Raw genomic sequence first — 15154 nt, 5'->3', positions numbered from 1 at the left:
GGCCCTAGGAATTCAGAGAAGGAACCTTCACCCAGTGTGGGGGGGTGGAACATGGGGAGTGAGGCAGAGCTTTTCCAGAGAAGGTAATGCCCAATAAGAATGTGAAAAAGAAGAGGGACTTAGCCAGGTGAAGAAGTTGGGAGAGGAAGGGAAGGGTGATATTCTAATTATGGAAATTTCAGATTTAAAAGATCAAAACTTAACTACAGAAAAATGATGAGATGTACAAGGGTGTACCTGACATGTGTTAGTTACCTAATGTTGAGGAACAAATTACCCTCACATGTGTTGACTTAAAATAACAAACATTCATTATCTCACAATTTCTTAGGGTTGGGACTTAAGGAGCAGCTTAGTAAGGTGGTTCTGGCTCAAGGTCTCTCATGAGGTTGTAGACAAGGTGTCAGTTGAGCCATCTGAAGTCTTGGCTGTGGCTGAAGGATCCACTTCCAAGATGATTCACTCACATGGCTGTAGCAAAGAGGTCTTAGTTCCTCTACGGCTGTTGACAGGGGGCCTCAGTTCCTCCCCATGTGGGCATTTCTATAGGGCTGCTTGAATGTCCTCTGACATGGCAGCTGGCTTCTCCCAGAGCAAGTGACCCCAGAGAGAGCAAGATGGAAGCCACAATGCCTTTAAGACCTACCCTCAAAAGTCATGCTCAGTCATTTCCACCACATTTTATTCTTTAGAAGCAAGTCAGTGGGTTCGGCCCACATGTAAGGGGAGGGGAGTTAGGCTTCATCTGTTGAAGAGTTGAAGAGTGGAGTGTCAAATAATTCATGGACATATGTTACATTTACCAAACCTCAGACTTCACTGGATCCAGGGTCAAAAATGAGGTCCATCATTATCTCTCAATCTCTCTCTCTCTTGCTCACTCTTGCTGCTTTTTCTGCTTTAGCTCCTACAGCTGGCAGATCTTTCCCCACTGGCAGCAAGAGGGGAGGATGGTATCTGGCAGACCCTGGTTTACATTATTCCAGCTCTCTGACCTAAAAGATAAAACCTACTCCTCCTCATTTAATAAAATCAGAAGGAAAATTCAACCAGAGAATAAAAAAAAAATCACAAGGAAAGGTTTTGGTTTACCGTATTTGGATCATATGGCCAATCTTGTTTTCCAAGGGAAAGCAGCTCTCTGATTGGCTGATCCTGGATCACATGCCCATTCTTATGTCTGGAAAGAATAAGAATTGTGATCATTGGTCCCTCAGGAGTCACATGGCAATGCTGAAGGAGGAAAAGCTTTTCTCAGACCACTATTTCTATTGCATGTGATAGAGGCATGAGATAACTCCTGTAAAGGTGACAGGCAAAGAATGGGATGCTTCCTGGCTACATTTTGGGTGTGTGTGTGTGTGTGTGTGTGTGTGTTTGTGTGTGTGTGTGTGTGTGTGTGTTGGGGGTGGGTTAGAATGTTGGTTGGTGATGAGGGAGCTGGAGAGAGAAGACAAGGCCAAGGCTAAAGAGGGGCCAAGGGTGTGATGATGGAAGGTCTCCCATGCCACACAGAAGAACTAATATCCATCTTGAAGCAAATGGCATCAGAACAAGGGTATGCCATGATCATATCTATTTGCAGAAAGATTACCCTACAATAATTTAGAGGCTAAATTAGAGGAGGCTGACTGAAGACAAGAATGCTGGTTCAGAAAGCATTTTGGTGATACAGTTGAAAAAAGTCACTTTGGTAAGAATTTTAAATGTCAACACGTGGTGAAATTTTAGTTACTCCTGTTGGGTGACTAGGAGAATATTATAGGCGGGACAACATTCTGGCCCTTTTTATTAAGCTGTATGTTAAAACGTGCTTTGGCTGGGGCCAGGCGTGGTGGCTCACGCCTGTAATCCCAGCAATTTGGGAGGCCGAGGGGGTCAGATCATGAGGTCAGGAGTTCAAGACCAGCCTGGACAACATAGTGAAACCCCGTCTCTACTAAAAATATAAAAATTAGCCGAGCATGATGGCACATGCCTGCAGTCCCAGCTACTTGGGAGGCTGAGGCAGGAGAATCGCTTGAACCCAGGAGGCGGAGGTTGTGGTGAGCTGAGATCGCGCCACTGCCCTCCAGCCTGGGCAACAGAGTGAGACACCACCTCAGAAAAAATGCTTTGGCTGTTCCTGTTAAGCCTTTTTCCTGTGTTTCTCATTTACTCAATAAATGTTTGTGAGGCATTTAGGCAGGGCAATGGCTAAGCCAAAGGAATGAATTTCTGATAATAAAATATCAAGGCATCTTGGCAGGTTGGTAGGGGAGATATTTTTGAGTAGAAGGGATAACAACCTCCTTGTTCTATGCATAAAACTTTCAAAACTTTCTCATTCTATGATAGTTAAATATAAAATACCTCTGCTTTTCACATATTCTTAAATTTCATCCTCATAGCCTCACAGCACTTACTGGGTATGCTGTCTAATGAGCTGTCTGAGCGCAACCATCAGTCCTCCCACAGGGTTCAGCACCAGTCATGGGCTTGCAGAGATGGGCCAAATAACACCATACCACCAGCAACAGCAATGGCAATTTAAGAAGTTCTAGGCACTGTTCTAAGTGTTCTATGCATATTATCTCATTTGATTTTCCTAACAGCTCCAAAAAGTAAGTACTATTACTATTCTCATTTCACAGCTGAGAAAACTGAGGCTTAAAGAAGTTAAATAAGTTGTTGAAAGTCACATGCTAGAACGTAGTGGTTTTGAATCCAGGCAGTGTGATTCCTACTGAACTGCTCTATGGACTCTCTTGTGCTGACTTTTGCTAACATGCCACAATGTAAGGCAGAACATGAACCTCGGGTGGAGACTCTCTAATGTGGGTCACATGAGCCATCTCCATGTGTTCTCTGGAGCTGGCAGATGGATGCTATTGTAAAACTCCCCCCTGGGAACATTTTGTTCTCAGTGACTCTCCAGGCAGGGTCAGGATTTCAAGCACTGTTACTCCCCTGGGAAATATCTTACAAGAAACAGTGAAGAAAAGCTTGGCAAAAAATTACAGCATATTACAGCAGGAAAACATAGTATCACTGCATGCATTTTCTTTCTGCAACTTTATACAGGTGCTTCTTTTGCATTCAGAAAGGGCTCTGAAAACATCCTTGAGGAAAACTCTGAAAATGTCCAATCCAAGTGTTGTTGTTATGAATGCAATTCTCCAGTATTTCCAGTTCTCTTTCTAGGTAGTGGCAAGTGGCATGCACCTGCTTTTTTGAGGTCAGATGTGGCCATGTGACTTGTATTGGCCAGTGGAATGTGAGTGAAGGTGAGGTGTCTCACTGCTGGGTGGGATCCTTTAAGAGTGAGTGTACAACTCGCTGTGCTCCCTCTCTTTGCTGTGGTGTCCAGCAGGTCATGCTCTGTGGGCCTGGCTCTTAAGCTGCAGAGTCCCAGCCGACCTGTGATAGACACTGAGTAAGGGAGGGTTACATTTTTCTTATCTTAAGCCATTGATTTTGGGGTTGTTAGTTACTCGATTGTTGTCTAGTATGTCTGTTCAACCAAAAAAGTGCTATGTTCCCCTGTTTAAGGAATTACCCTGAGTTCCTGATTGGAGTTGATCTAAAGGACAGATAATGCTTTGGAGATCATTGTATCTGGATTTTGACCTACTGATTACCTCAAAGTCACAATAGATAAATTGTAGATAAAAGTAGATAAGTAGATAAAAAAATGAAATACTGAAATGAGGATCATAATGGCACTGATTGATGTATGATATGACTTTTTAGAGCTTCTACATCTACCATCATTTTTGCCTCCAATGATAACAAAAACAATATGTGACAGATTCTATTTTCCAAAGATGGCTTAATATCTGCCATCCAATATATGCTCTTCTGCAATGCGACCTTCGCACTCCTCCATCAAGAGGTGGGGTTGAGTTCTCCATCCTTGAACCTGGGTGGGGATGGTGACTACTTTGGCCTATAGAATAAATACAGCAGAGGTTATGCTGTACCAGCTCTAGGAGTTGCCCTTCATTGGCTGGGAGCTTCTTATTCCTGCCTGCCATTGAGAGGCAGCCTCCATATAAGAAGTCTGACTGCACTGAGATTTCCATGTTGAGAGAAAGCAAGAGATGTGTTTAGAGCCTGGGATGAGACACAATATGCAGAGGGAGAAGAAGAGAAGAGAAGGGAGGTAGAGGTATAGAGATAGTGACAGTGAGATACCGAGGGAGAGATTGAGAGAGGGAGAAGAGAGAGATGGAAATTGATCAAGAAGTGCCATTGTGCTAGATATGAGAGTAAAGAAGCACCATAGAATGGAATCCTCCAACCCCAGCGGCCCCAGCTGATGCCACATACAGCTAAGATTAAACACACAGCTGAGTCCTTCCTCAAATTCTTGAACCACATAATCATGAACAAAGCAAAGGATTATTTTAGCACTATGTTTTGTGATAGTATGTTATGTAGCACTAGACAACAAAAATATAAAGAACAGCAAAACCTGGGAGGTAGAAAGGCATGACTTATTTTCTTATTTTAAAGATAAGGAGGCTGGGCACAGTGGCTCATGCCTGTAATTCCAGCTTTGGGAGGCCGAGGCAGACGGATCACAAGATCAAGATATCGAGACCATCCTGGCCAACATGGTGAAACCCTGTCTTTACTAAAAATACAAAAACTAGCCAGGAGTGGTGGTGCACACCTGTAGTCCCAGCTACTCAGGAGGCTGAGGTAGGAGAATCACTTGAACCTGAGAGGTGGAGGTTGCAGTGAGCCAAGATTGCGCCATTGCACTCCAGCCTGGCAACAGAGTGACACTCTCTCTCAAAAAAAAAGATAAGGAAACTGATGCTCAAAGACATTAAATCATTTGTTTGAGGTCATAGTGCTCCTTGCTCCTTGGTGGAATAGGAAGGACTGGAACACAGATTATCAACCTAGCTGAGGGTCTTTCCACAACAAAAACTATCCTGGTACATAGGATGCTTGGGGTATAACTCACAGATGGTCTATATGAGAAAGAAAATGAAGCCCAGAGAGGTTGAGGGCCTTGTTAAAGCCACACAGTGAGTCTGGGCCACTGACCAGATAAGAATTCCATCTTCTGACTCCTGGGTCTAGTTCTCTGGCCTCCAGGGTTTTGATTTCTCCATTATCTGAAAGAGGAAGAGCCAAATTGCTTGAACAATTACAGTGTGTTTTTGTTGCCTCTGTTTCTTGGTAATACCCTGTAAAAGCAAATGATAATTCTCAGGGGGATATTCAATAAAAAGCTATAAAAATATCTCATTGCCACAGGCTGAACATTTGAAAGAAAATTTGCTGAGGAATGAGCCCCGTTGTTGGTGCCAAGAGACCTAAGGAAAGGAGAAGCCAAGGCGTCTGCCTCCACCACAGGAGCCCCTGCTGAACCCAGAGCCCTGGCTCAGACCTACCCCTGGCCATTCAATTTCTGCAAATAGAAATCAAAATAGAAGTATCTCTATTGGCATGTTTATATATAATTGTATATATATATGTACATATATAAAAGTATGTCTGTATATATACATATATACATATATAATTTATATAATGGTGTAATAATTTTGTTGACCAGTTTAAATTCCCATCATTGTCTTCCAATATGTCCTGTTAGATCTTTCTCTCCCCATAATGTTACCTCCAGAAGATTCATAGCTTTCTGGTCACTTCTTGGTTATAACAGTCCCATTTTCAGGTATTAAAAGGTCTAGTCAAATATAGGTCAAAACTTTAATCTCACGTCTGACTTCTCTCCTCCTCCCAGTGTAGATGACCCAAACTTAGGGCCTTTCAGTGAGAAAGAAGATCCTTGACTTTTTGCTCTTTCTCCCGTTCCCCGCACCTCCCTGCTACTGGCTCCTGTACCCTCTACTTTTTTCCCCCAAAGGAATACCTGCATTCTCTTGCTGACCTGACAGACACTACTTTTGAGCCAGACTCCATTAGGATAACTCAAACCCAATAACTTCTGTGGTGTCCACTTGGCACATGGGAATCCCACACATCCTTGTCCCACCAAATAGTAGCAGTGCAGCCTGCCCAACTTTGTCTTATCTCCTCTTGTACCAGCATCATAGGTATCTTCTGCCAGGCTGTGTCCTTATGGTTTTCCAGGCAGGAATCAAACATAGTCTCTAGGCTCATTATATCACAAACTCTCAAAGGACATTATTAAGGTATATGAAGAACTCTCGCCATTGTATAGGCTAGCTATTTCTGTAATGTTATTTAAGAAACCACTCCCAACGTCAGTGATATGTAACTAGAAATATTTATTCTCACAATCATGGGCAATAGTTCAATTGATGCAAGTTGGCCTTGCCTGGGCAGGTTGGTTTTAAGTGGTGGTTCTTCTTGGTCTTGGGCCCTCACTGCTGGTTGGGCTCAGGTTTGCTGCATGTATGTTCCTTCTTGGCCAAAGCTAAAGGGGAAGCAGCTACCCAGAGGAAGCCATACCCAGGAGATGATAGAAGTGCGGGAGAACAAACCAAACCACACATGCATACTTCAAACCTCTGCTTACATCAGGTCTGCTAATTTCTCATCGGCCAGAGCAAGTCCCATGACTGAATTCAAAATCCGGGGGTCAGGAGGTAGGTATACTTTGCTCACAGTAGGGCCAAAACAAGTCACATGCTATGCCCAACACCAGTGGGGTAGGAAAGAATGTGGAGATGTCTGATTGAAGGGAATATTAACTCAACAGAAATCTAGTTTACCACAGTCACTGAGATGGAATCCCATTTCTGCAACTCAATTTCCAAACATTACCAATTTCTTCAAGCAATTCTCCTCTTCCTGTCTTAAGGGGGCCACTCCTTCCTCTCCATTATAAAGGAAGGGAGGAGACTGATTCTCTAATCCTACTTTACAGTCAATGAACTCTGTCTGAATGACTCATCTTTTCATTTATAACCAGGATGAAGAAGTGGTCGCCGGGCTGGTTTTGCTGTCTTTTAGCAAGTCCTGCATGGATGTGTCTAGGGATTCTCTTTAGAATGGGTATATATATATATATAATACCTCTCTCTCTCTCTCTATATATATATATAATACCTATATATATATATAATACCTGTATATATATATATATATAATACCTGTGTGTATATATATATTATACCTGTATATATATATATTATACCTGTGTGTATATATATATATATATATAATATAATATATATATATATATCACCTTTTGATCTCAGCTTTGGAGCTTTAGCCAATCAAAGGAAAAAGTCCCAATCAAAGGAAAAGTCTCTTTCCATAGTGAAGCAGCTACATTGTCTGGGGTATATACCCTGGGGTTTTTCATCACGGGCCAGGGAAATTTAGGCCATAAACACACACAAGGAATCTAGGAGCAGAGGTTTAATAGGCAGAAAAGAAGAGAAAGAGAAATAGCTTTCTCTATAAAGAAGCGGGTCTCCATGTGGAAAAGGCTGGTGGACGGCCGATGTGCTGGATTTTATAGTCAGGTTTGAGGAGGCAGTGTCTGATTTACGTAGGGCTCACAGATTGGTTCGATCAGGTATGATGTTTACATAGCTCGGGAAGGCTGGTCGCCCCACCCTAATCTTATTATGCAGATGGGCTTCCCAGTTGATTTGTGGCCAACTTGTCTGCTCCTTATTGCACACGTGGTTGACAAAGAGAGGGGAAGATGGAGCCGCCATTTTGAACATGATTGGCATAACTGCCAGTATCTATGTCTGCAGCTCGATTTTACAGGCTGCTCTTCATTTGAAAGGGAACAACTTGTTTGTAACAACTTGCTTTCATGACAACTAATCTGGTCCCATGAGAGTGATAATTTGGGGCTGCTTTTCATTGAAAGGAGAACCTTACTGAGGACTTCTGTCCCCTCACTATCTGCCTAAATAATTTCTTCTTAACACCTGTATCAACAGGATATGCTATAATTCTTCTCATATTATCTGCTTCATTTTCCCCCCTTAGTACCAATCAGTAGACATCTTTTCATGCCAAGACATAAACACTTGGCTCACACTTCTCTCATTCCTTTCTGTTTTTTTTTTTTCCGACAAGGTCTCACTCTGTCACCCAGGCTGGAGTGTAGTGGTGCAATTTTGGCTCACTGCAACCTCTGCCTCCTGGGCTTAAGTAATCCTCCAACCTAATCCTCCTAAGTAGCTGAGACTACAGGCACATGCCACCACACCCAGCTAGTTTTTGTGCTTTTTGTAGAGATAGGGTTTTGCCATGTTGCCTAGGCTGGCCTTGAACTCCTGGACTCAAGCTATCTACCCACCTTGGCCTCCCAAAGTGCTGGGATTACAGGTGTGAGCCACTGTTCCTGGCCTCAATCCTTTAAATGTATGAAGATATCGTTATTTAAATAACAAAGCTCTTAAATGGGAGAGATCTAGGCTGTTTTTATTTTATTTTTGTTACTTTGAACGCCTTTGCAATAAGCATTCCTGATATGTATCTTTATACACTTTATTTCCATGGAATTTATTACTAAAAGTGGGATTGCTGAATTAGCAATAAACTCTAATAAATAAAGATTGTATCAATTTTTACATTTTTGTGGAGAAATTCAAACCCAACATATTTTTATATAACATTTCTTTAAAACCTCTATTGCAGGAGGCATTATTACTCTCTTTAATTTTTGTAGACTAGCAATTCTGATGTAAAAATGGAAGCTCTTAGTGGTAAATCTGACAATCTGACTTAGAGTTGAGAAGATAAAGGCCAAAAAAAAAAAAAAAAAAAGAAAAGGAAAAAAGAAAACCCATAAAAAACCGCAGTTGCCTTCTTTCCTCTTTTGTCATTCATACACTGACTGACAGTGAAAGACTGAAAGGTTGTCTTTTTTTTAACTTTTATTTTAGGTTTGGGGGTACATGTGAAGGTTAGTTACATAGGTAAACGTGTATCTTAAAGCCAAAGGAGAGATGAGACATCAGAGTCCATGGGATTCAGATTCTTTGCAGCAGCAGCAGCAGCAGCAGCAGCAGCAGCAGCAGCATTTGGTGCCTACCTCCTTGAGCCCAACTAACATGCAGACTACAGGGGAAACAAAAATGACTAAGCAGTAAACAGCCTCTTCTTCTTTTTTTTTTTTGAAACAGAGTCTCACTCTGTTGCCCAGGCTGGAGGGCAGTGACACGATCTTGGCTCACTGCAACCTCTGCCTCCCAGATTCAAGCGATTCTCCTGCCTCAGCCTCCCAAGTAGCTAGGACTACAGGCATGTGCCACTATGCCTAGCTAATTTTTGTATTTTTAGTAGAGACAGGGTTTTGCCATGTTGGCCAGGCTGGTCTCAAACTCCTGACCTCAAGTGATCTGCCCCCCTTGGCCTTCCAAAGTGCTATGGTTACAGGTGTAAACCACCATGCTCAGCCAACAAACAGCCTGTTAATGGTATGGGCAAGCAATAGATTGTGATTGCATCCACAGCTCATGAATTTGTCATGCACACCATGAAACATATGCTCTTACATTTAATAGTAAAAAAGGGTTATATCCTGGCATCAATTTTGCTGTCTTTGTTATTTAAGGACTTTAAAATATTTTCAATTTATTTATTTTCTGATTATCAAATAGATAACGTTATCTTGAAAGTAGAAGAAAAACATAAAGATGCAGAAAAAGATTTGCTTATAATCCTGCTACCTAGAAGCATATAGAACATGTTGGTGTTTGGTTCTGAAGTCATACAAATATTATTTCTGGGTCTGCAGTAATGAAGTACCACCTTTGGTGGAAATTTCCTAAATTGCAGATAATGAAGGTGATCAGTCATTTGCAAAGAAAGAAATGGAAAAAAGGAAGTGGCAAGCTTGTTCATCCTTATTTCAAGGCAAATGCCCCTAGAAGTTTATGTAGGGAGAAGGGAGAGTCTGGAAGGAGCACAGGCTTGGGACCAGAGGAGGAATGCATAGAAGTGAAGGGGAGTGCTTCAAAAAACGGTTCATTTATTCAATTCTCTTGTTATAAGGTATCTCTGCTTATTACTATTGTTAAATTTCTTGCTGTACAGGATTTCTGCTTATTACTATTGTTAAATTTCTTGATGTTTTGACAGTAGATTAAAAACAGTTTAAGCCTAACATTTTGATTGAGTAATGGTTTGGGAGAAAACTAAAACACACATTCCCCAAATTTGAAAATTAGGCAAAACTGTTTTTGTTAAATTTAACTGTCTTAGTCCATTTTTTGTTGCTATAACAGAATACCTGAGTCTGAGTAATTTATAAAGAAAAGAGATTTATTTGACTGGTGATCCTGGAGGCTGGAAAGTTCAAGATGGGCCGTTGTATCTGGTAAGGGCCTTGTGCTGTGTCACAACATGGCAGGGAGCAGAAGTGGCCATGTGCAAACAGACCAAACACGAGGAGCAGTCTAGCTTTGTAACAACTTGCTTTCATGGCAGCTAATCTGGTCCCATGAGAGCAAGAACTCATTCCTGCCAGATAGGATTAATCTATTCATGAGGAATCTGCCCCTATAACCCAAAAACCTCCTAATAGGAGCCACCTCCCAACATTGTTACATTGGCAATTAAATTTCAAACTGAGTTTTGGTGACGACAAGCCGCATCCAAACCATAGCATTAACTTTAGTTTCTGTGATTTTAAGATAGCACGATTTTGGAAAAAGAAACAAAGAAATAAACTCCACCAAAACCTTTCTTTTAGTGTATAAGAGTCTAGGTATGGAGAGCTGGCAAAGTGGCTACAAGCAGAGACTGCAACCTAGGGACTCTGAAAATGGGGTTTATTTGCAGGAGCTTAAACAAAGGAACCCTTGGATGTGGTATGATTCTCTTCTATTTAAACCATGCTCTAAAAGGTTTCCCCTTTAATTATATTAGTTGTTCCTGGTGGCATATTGCTCAGGCATTGCCTAGGCAACCCTCCATCACCAATGCCTACACTGGACTAGGGGCCAGGGAGAATGTGGTTGGACCACAGCAGGGATTTCTGACCCTGTCAAGTTTGAGGGTCTCCTTAAATGTCAAAATATTCCTGGTACCTCCACAGGCTGATGCATGTGCTTTTAGCAGCTCTTTGTATTTTGTATTTGTTCGTTGCCCCAGCAGCTTCCTGCATTTGAAAGATACAAGCTGATGTGTGGATAAGTGCTGCTCTTTTCTCAGTCTGCACACAGTGCTTGGTGTGCATGATGATTCCTAGAGCTCGTGGGTTGCTCTGTGCCCCAAATGTTGGGCCTCCCTGGGCCAGAAGATCTCTCTAAGCTGTTCATGGTGGAGATGATGACAGCCTTCCCAAGGCTGCCCTGGGAAAAAGTGCAAAGAGGTCAGCTCACTCTGATCTCAGTGCAAAATAAAGAAACTCAGAGATAGTAAAGTTATATTGAATGCAGGGCCTTTGAATCTGGCATCTCTGGAATCCTGTGGAGGCATAACATTGAGATTAGGGGTTTCTTGACTTCACTGAAATCCTTTGCAAAATCTTGTATGTATCTGCTTTTCATTAGGGTCTGCCATTTTTCCAGATCTCAGAGTCCAGTATCCCTGGAAATTGTTCAGAATGCCTCTGCCTTGAAAGATGCAGACCACATCGAGACTTGTCTAGCTGGAATGATGGCAATCACATGGCTTGTCACTGGAATTGTAGCAATGACTCTTAATATTGAGCACTTGCAACAACAGGCCGGGCACCATGCTTGAGACTGTGGGGATGTGTTCTCATTCGAAAGCCCTGTAGTCTACATGACCATCCTTCCCAAGAGGTGTTACTATCCTCTTTTGCAGAATAAAGCCCTGAGATCAAGAGAGTGTAAACACCTTGACAGGGTCCTACAGAAAATGGTAGAAACAGGCATATAGACCCAGTCTGAGTACCTTGATGTTGGGGCCCTCTGAGCACCACCCCAGGAAGGCAACAATTGTTCAAATGAGTCATTACCCTGGAAATTCCTGTAGATGGGTTAGGGACTTCACTTCCCCATCCACTGTTCCTGAGAGCTGACAAGGAAGACTTTGTTTCTGTAGTTGGCAATCAATCCTTTGAGAAAATCTGCTGCTCACAGGAGAGGTCTTGAGGTGGAGTTTCCTCCACCCCAGTAGGAAGATTCTCGTCTTTAAACTTATAGAGGCAATGGGCTTGTTCCAAGAACTCATCTCTTCCATTTCTGTAAACCATAACTGTTCACTTTTACTTGCACAAGACCTGTGACTTTCCTTTAAACTAGGAAACAAACACTTTAGTTAGGGACAGTGAATGCCTGACTTTTGGACAACAGTAGTCATTCCTTTACTGTTTATTTTATTTTATTATTATTATTATTATTTTTTGTGTGGGGAAAAGCCACCACTGAGGTGAGCCCACAGTGCAGGGGAAGGGGAAAGGTCTGTCTGGGAAACCCAGAAATTGTGCAAAAAGGCCACAGCCTGCAGGGCAAGGCAGGATCATGGTGGGAGAAGGACAGCTCTAGTTTCTCTCCTGATGGTGGGTGGGGGTTGTGTCTCCCTCATCTCAGTGTCTCCAGCATTAGCACAGTGCCTGGCACTTAGTAAGCACTTGCTAAAGTGCTTCTGAGGAAGGCACAGTTTTCCAGCTCAGAAGTCCCAATCTGATAATAGTAAAGGGTGAGGGGAAAGCATTTTGTATATGGCAGAACCCCTACTCTAGCCAGCTTAAGTCATGAAGGAGGATTTGAGAGGCCAGGGTGGATACTGACACAGACCCAGGAACAAAGCCAGGTCCCTTCTACCTCTCACCTGAGTTTTTCCTGCCTTTCAGCATCATTCTTCAAGACCAGTTCTCTGTGAAACAGGGCATAGTGTGAAAGCAGGGTGGAGCCCTCATCCATCACAGCCTCCAGAGCAAGGGATGGGATCCATCTCAACCTCTCTGTGCCACTTACAAGCTGTGTGACCTTGGGAAAGTTACTTAACATCTCTGTGCCTCAGTTTCAAAGTCAGCAAAATGGAGATAATAATAGTGTTATTAATAATAATAGGGTTGTTGTGAGAACTAAATGAGCCAATATATGTAAAACACTTGGTATAGTTACTGGAATATAATTACAAGTGTTTGCTATTACTTTTATACTTATTATTATTATTATTAATTTCCAACTCAACCACCTGTATATGCTTCTCATTAGCCACAGGATAAACTTGCATTCTGTTTTTCAATGGCCTCTACAATCTGGCTACAGATCCCTCTCCAGGCTTGTCATTCGTCCATCTAACATACTAGTCCAGCCCCTCTACCTTTCTTCATGCTGTTCCCCTACCTGGCATGCCTACATTTCTTTCTCTGCTGCTCTAATTCCCTTACATTGTCATGATGTCTGGGATGTTCCACTTCTTCCATAAAACTTGGCCTAGATACTGAAGCCAACATGGGGTGAGACTGGACTTTTTTCCTGCCGTTTCATGTGTGTAAGCCCATGGAACTTTATTTGCTCCTCATGCCCAGGGTCAGGCCGATGTAGCATTCAGTCAATTTGTATTGAGTGAATTTGCTGTCTGCTTTGGTGCTCAGAGAGAAACTTCCTATGTCTGGCTTTAAGATGAAAGACTTTTTATTGTTATTATGGTTTTCTTGGAAGAAAAAATATAAAAGAAATAAACCTTGAAACAGCCACTGTTTTATATAGAAAGCATTATTTCTGAACTAAATGATTTTTTCCTGAAAGAAAATTTAGAAACTAGATAGCTCCTGGTGGAATTGAAGGAATGGAAATGAAGTCATGCACAAATTCATAGCATCTGAAGAACTAGTTTTTGACCCTGTTTTGCTAACTTCTACAACTTGGTATAAACAATTCAAGCTTCTGGGCCTGGTTCAGGTTTGCAACAACATGTGCCCCTTGGGCTTTTCTCCAAATTGCATGTTTTCCTAGATTTAGTCAATTATTTGCCTTGGAATATATTAGCTTTTCTGAGAACTTCTACACAGCCTGATTTTTCTGGTCGTTTTCTGGCAGAGAAACTCCTTGATTTCAAATGAAAATGGCCTGACAGGTCATTTGAAAACCAGGGTAACAGGAAAATGCCTCACTTCACTCTCTTCATTGTGCCAGCCCTTCCTTCCTCCTCATCCTCTCTCTTGCTACAGATATCAAAGTGTTCTCTTAGAACCATACCTCCTCGATCTTCTAATCTTCTAGTCCTTTAAGTCTCAAGGTAGGTCTGCATTGTTTCATAAGTTCTCACTGACCTCGGAGTGGATGATGTGGTTCAGAAGTAGTGGCTGCAGATGTGTGTGTATGTGTGTGTGTTTGTGTATGTATGAGTGTGTGTCTGTGTATGTTTCTGCATGCATGCATATGTGCTTGTGTGAGCCTGAACGTGTGTTCCCCACTGGAGAAGGGGAGTTGTGTGCTGGTAATACTTTTCCAAGGAAGACATGGCTATGGACAGAAGCGGGGAGGCTCAGAGGCAGCAGTGCTCCCACCACCTTGAGACTCAGGTTATCTTTTTGTTCCCTGTGTATATTCCCTGCCTTGTCACTGAAGTTCTTCGTGCTTTTCTCCTAATGCTCCCATATTAAATTCAGGCACTTATTACATTATTAATTAGACATACATAGAGTGAAATCTGGGATTTATTTATTTGTTCTGGAGTTGGGCAATGTGGAAATGATATCTACAGTTTAAATGACATCAACGTTTCCCCACAAGCCATGTTTCTCATTACCTTTCTGTCTTAGTCCATTTTGTGCTGCTTTAACAGAATGCCACAGACTAGGTAATTTATAATGAACAGAAATTTATTGATTCACAGTTCTAGAAGTTAGGAAGTCCAAGATCCAGGGGCTGGCGTCTGTTGAGGGCTTTCTTGCTACATCATAACATGACGGAAGGCATCACATGGCAGAAAGGCAAAGAAAGGGTGAGAGAGAGTGAGAGAGAGAGAGCATGGGGTAGGGGGCGGGGGACACCTAAACTTGTCCTTTTGTAAGGAACCCACTCCCATAATAACAACATCAATTCACTCATGAGGGCAGAGTCCTCATGGATAATCACCTCCAAAAGTTGTGGGATCTTTTGCAATACTGTTGCATTGAGGATTAAGTTTCCAACATATGCCGTTTGGGGGACACATTCAAACCATGGCATTCTCAAAACAAGAAAAGGGAGATGTGGCACATAGTAAACTCTGGGAGTTTAATAATGGAAATAAATGAGCATTTTCTGGGTGCTCATGTCCCCCATCATTGCTT

The 15154-nt window shown here is 42.1% G+C and overlaps 1 protein-coding gene across 3 annotated transcripts in view; it reads right to left on the bottom strand.

Annotated features, from left to right (window-relative positions):
* Positions 1-15154, bottom strand: part of TRIM42 (tripartite motif containing 42) — a 67585-nt gene that overhangs the window by 22772 nt on the left and 29659 nt on the right. For all 3 annotated transcript variants that reach the window (XR_008501414.1, XR_008501413.1, XR_008501415.1), the window contains exon 5: positions 1093-1180. The gene's annotated coding sequence lies outside the window, so the exon portion shown is untranslated. The remainder of the gene's footprint in view (positions 1-1092; positions 1181-15154) is intronic.

The sequence above is a fragment of the Pongo pygmaeus genome, chromosome 2 (assembly GCF_028885625.2).
Source record: "Pongo pygmaeus isolate AG05252 chromosome 2, NHGRI_mPonPyg2-v2.0_pri, whole genome shotgun sequence".
NCBI lineage: Eukaryota > Metazoa > Chordata > Mammalia > Primates > Hominidae > Pongo > Pongo pygmaeus.
The sequence above is the reverse complement of the archived record's forward strand: the minus strand, read 5'-3'. Positions and strand labels throughout refer to the sequence as shown.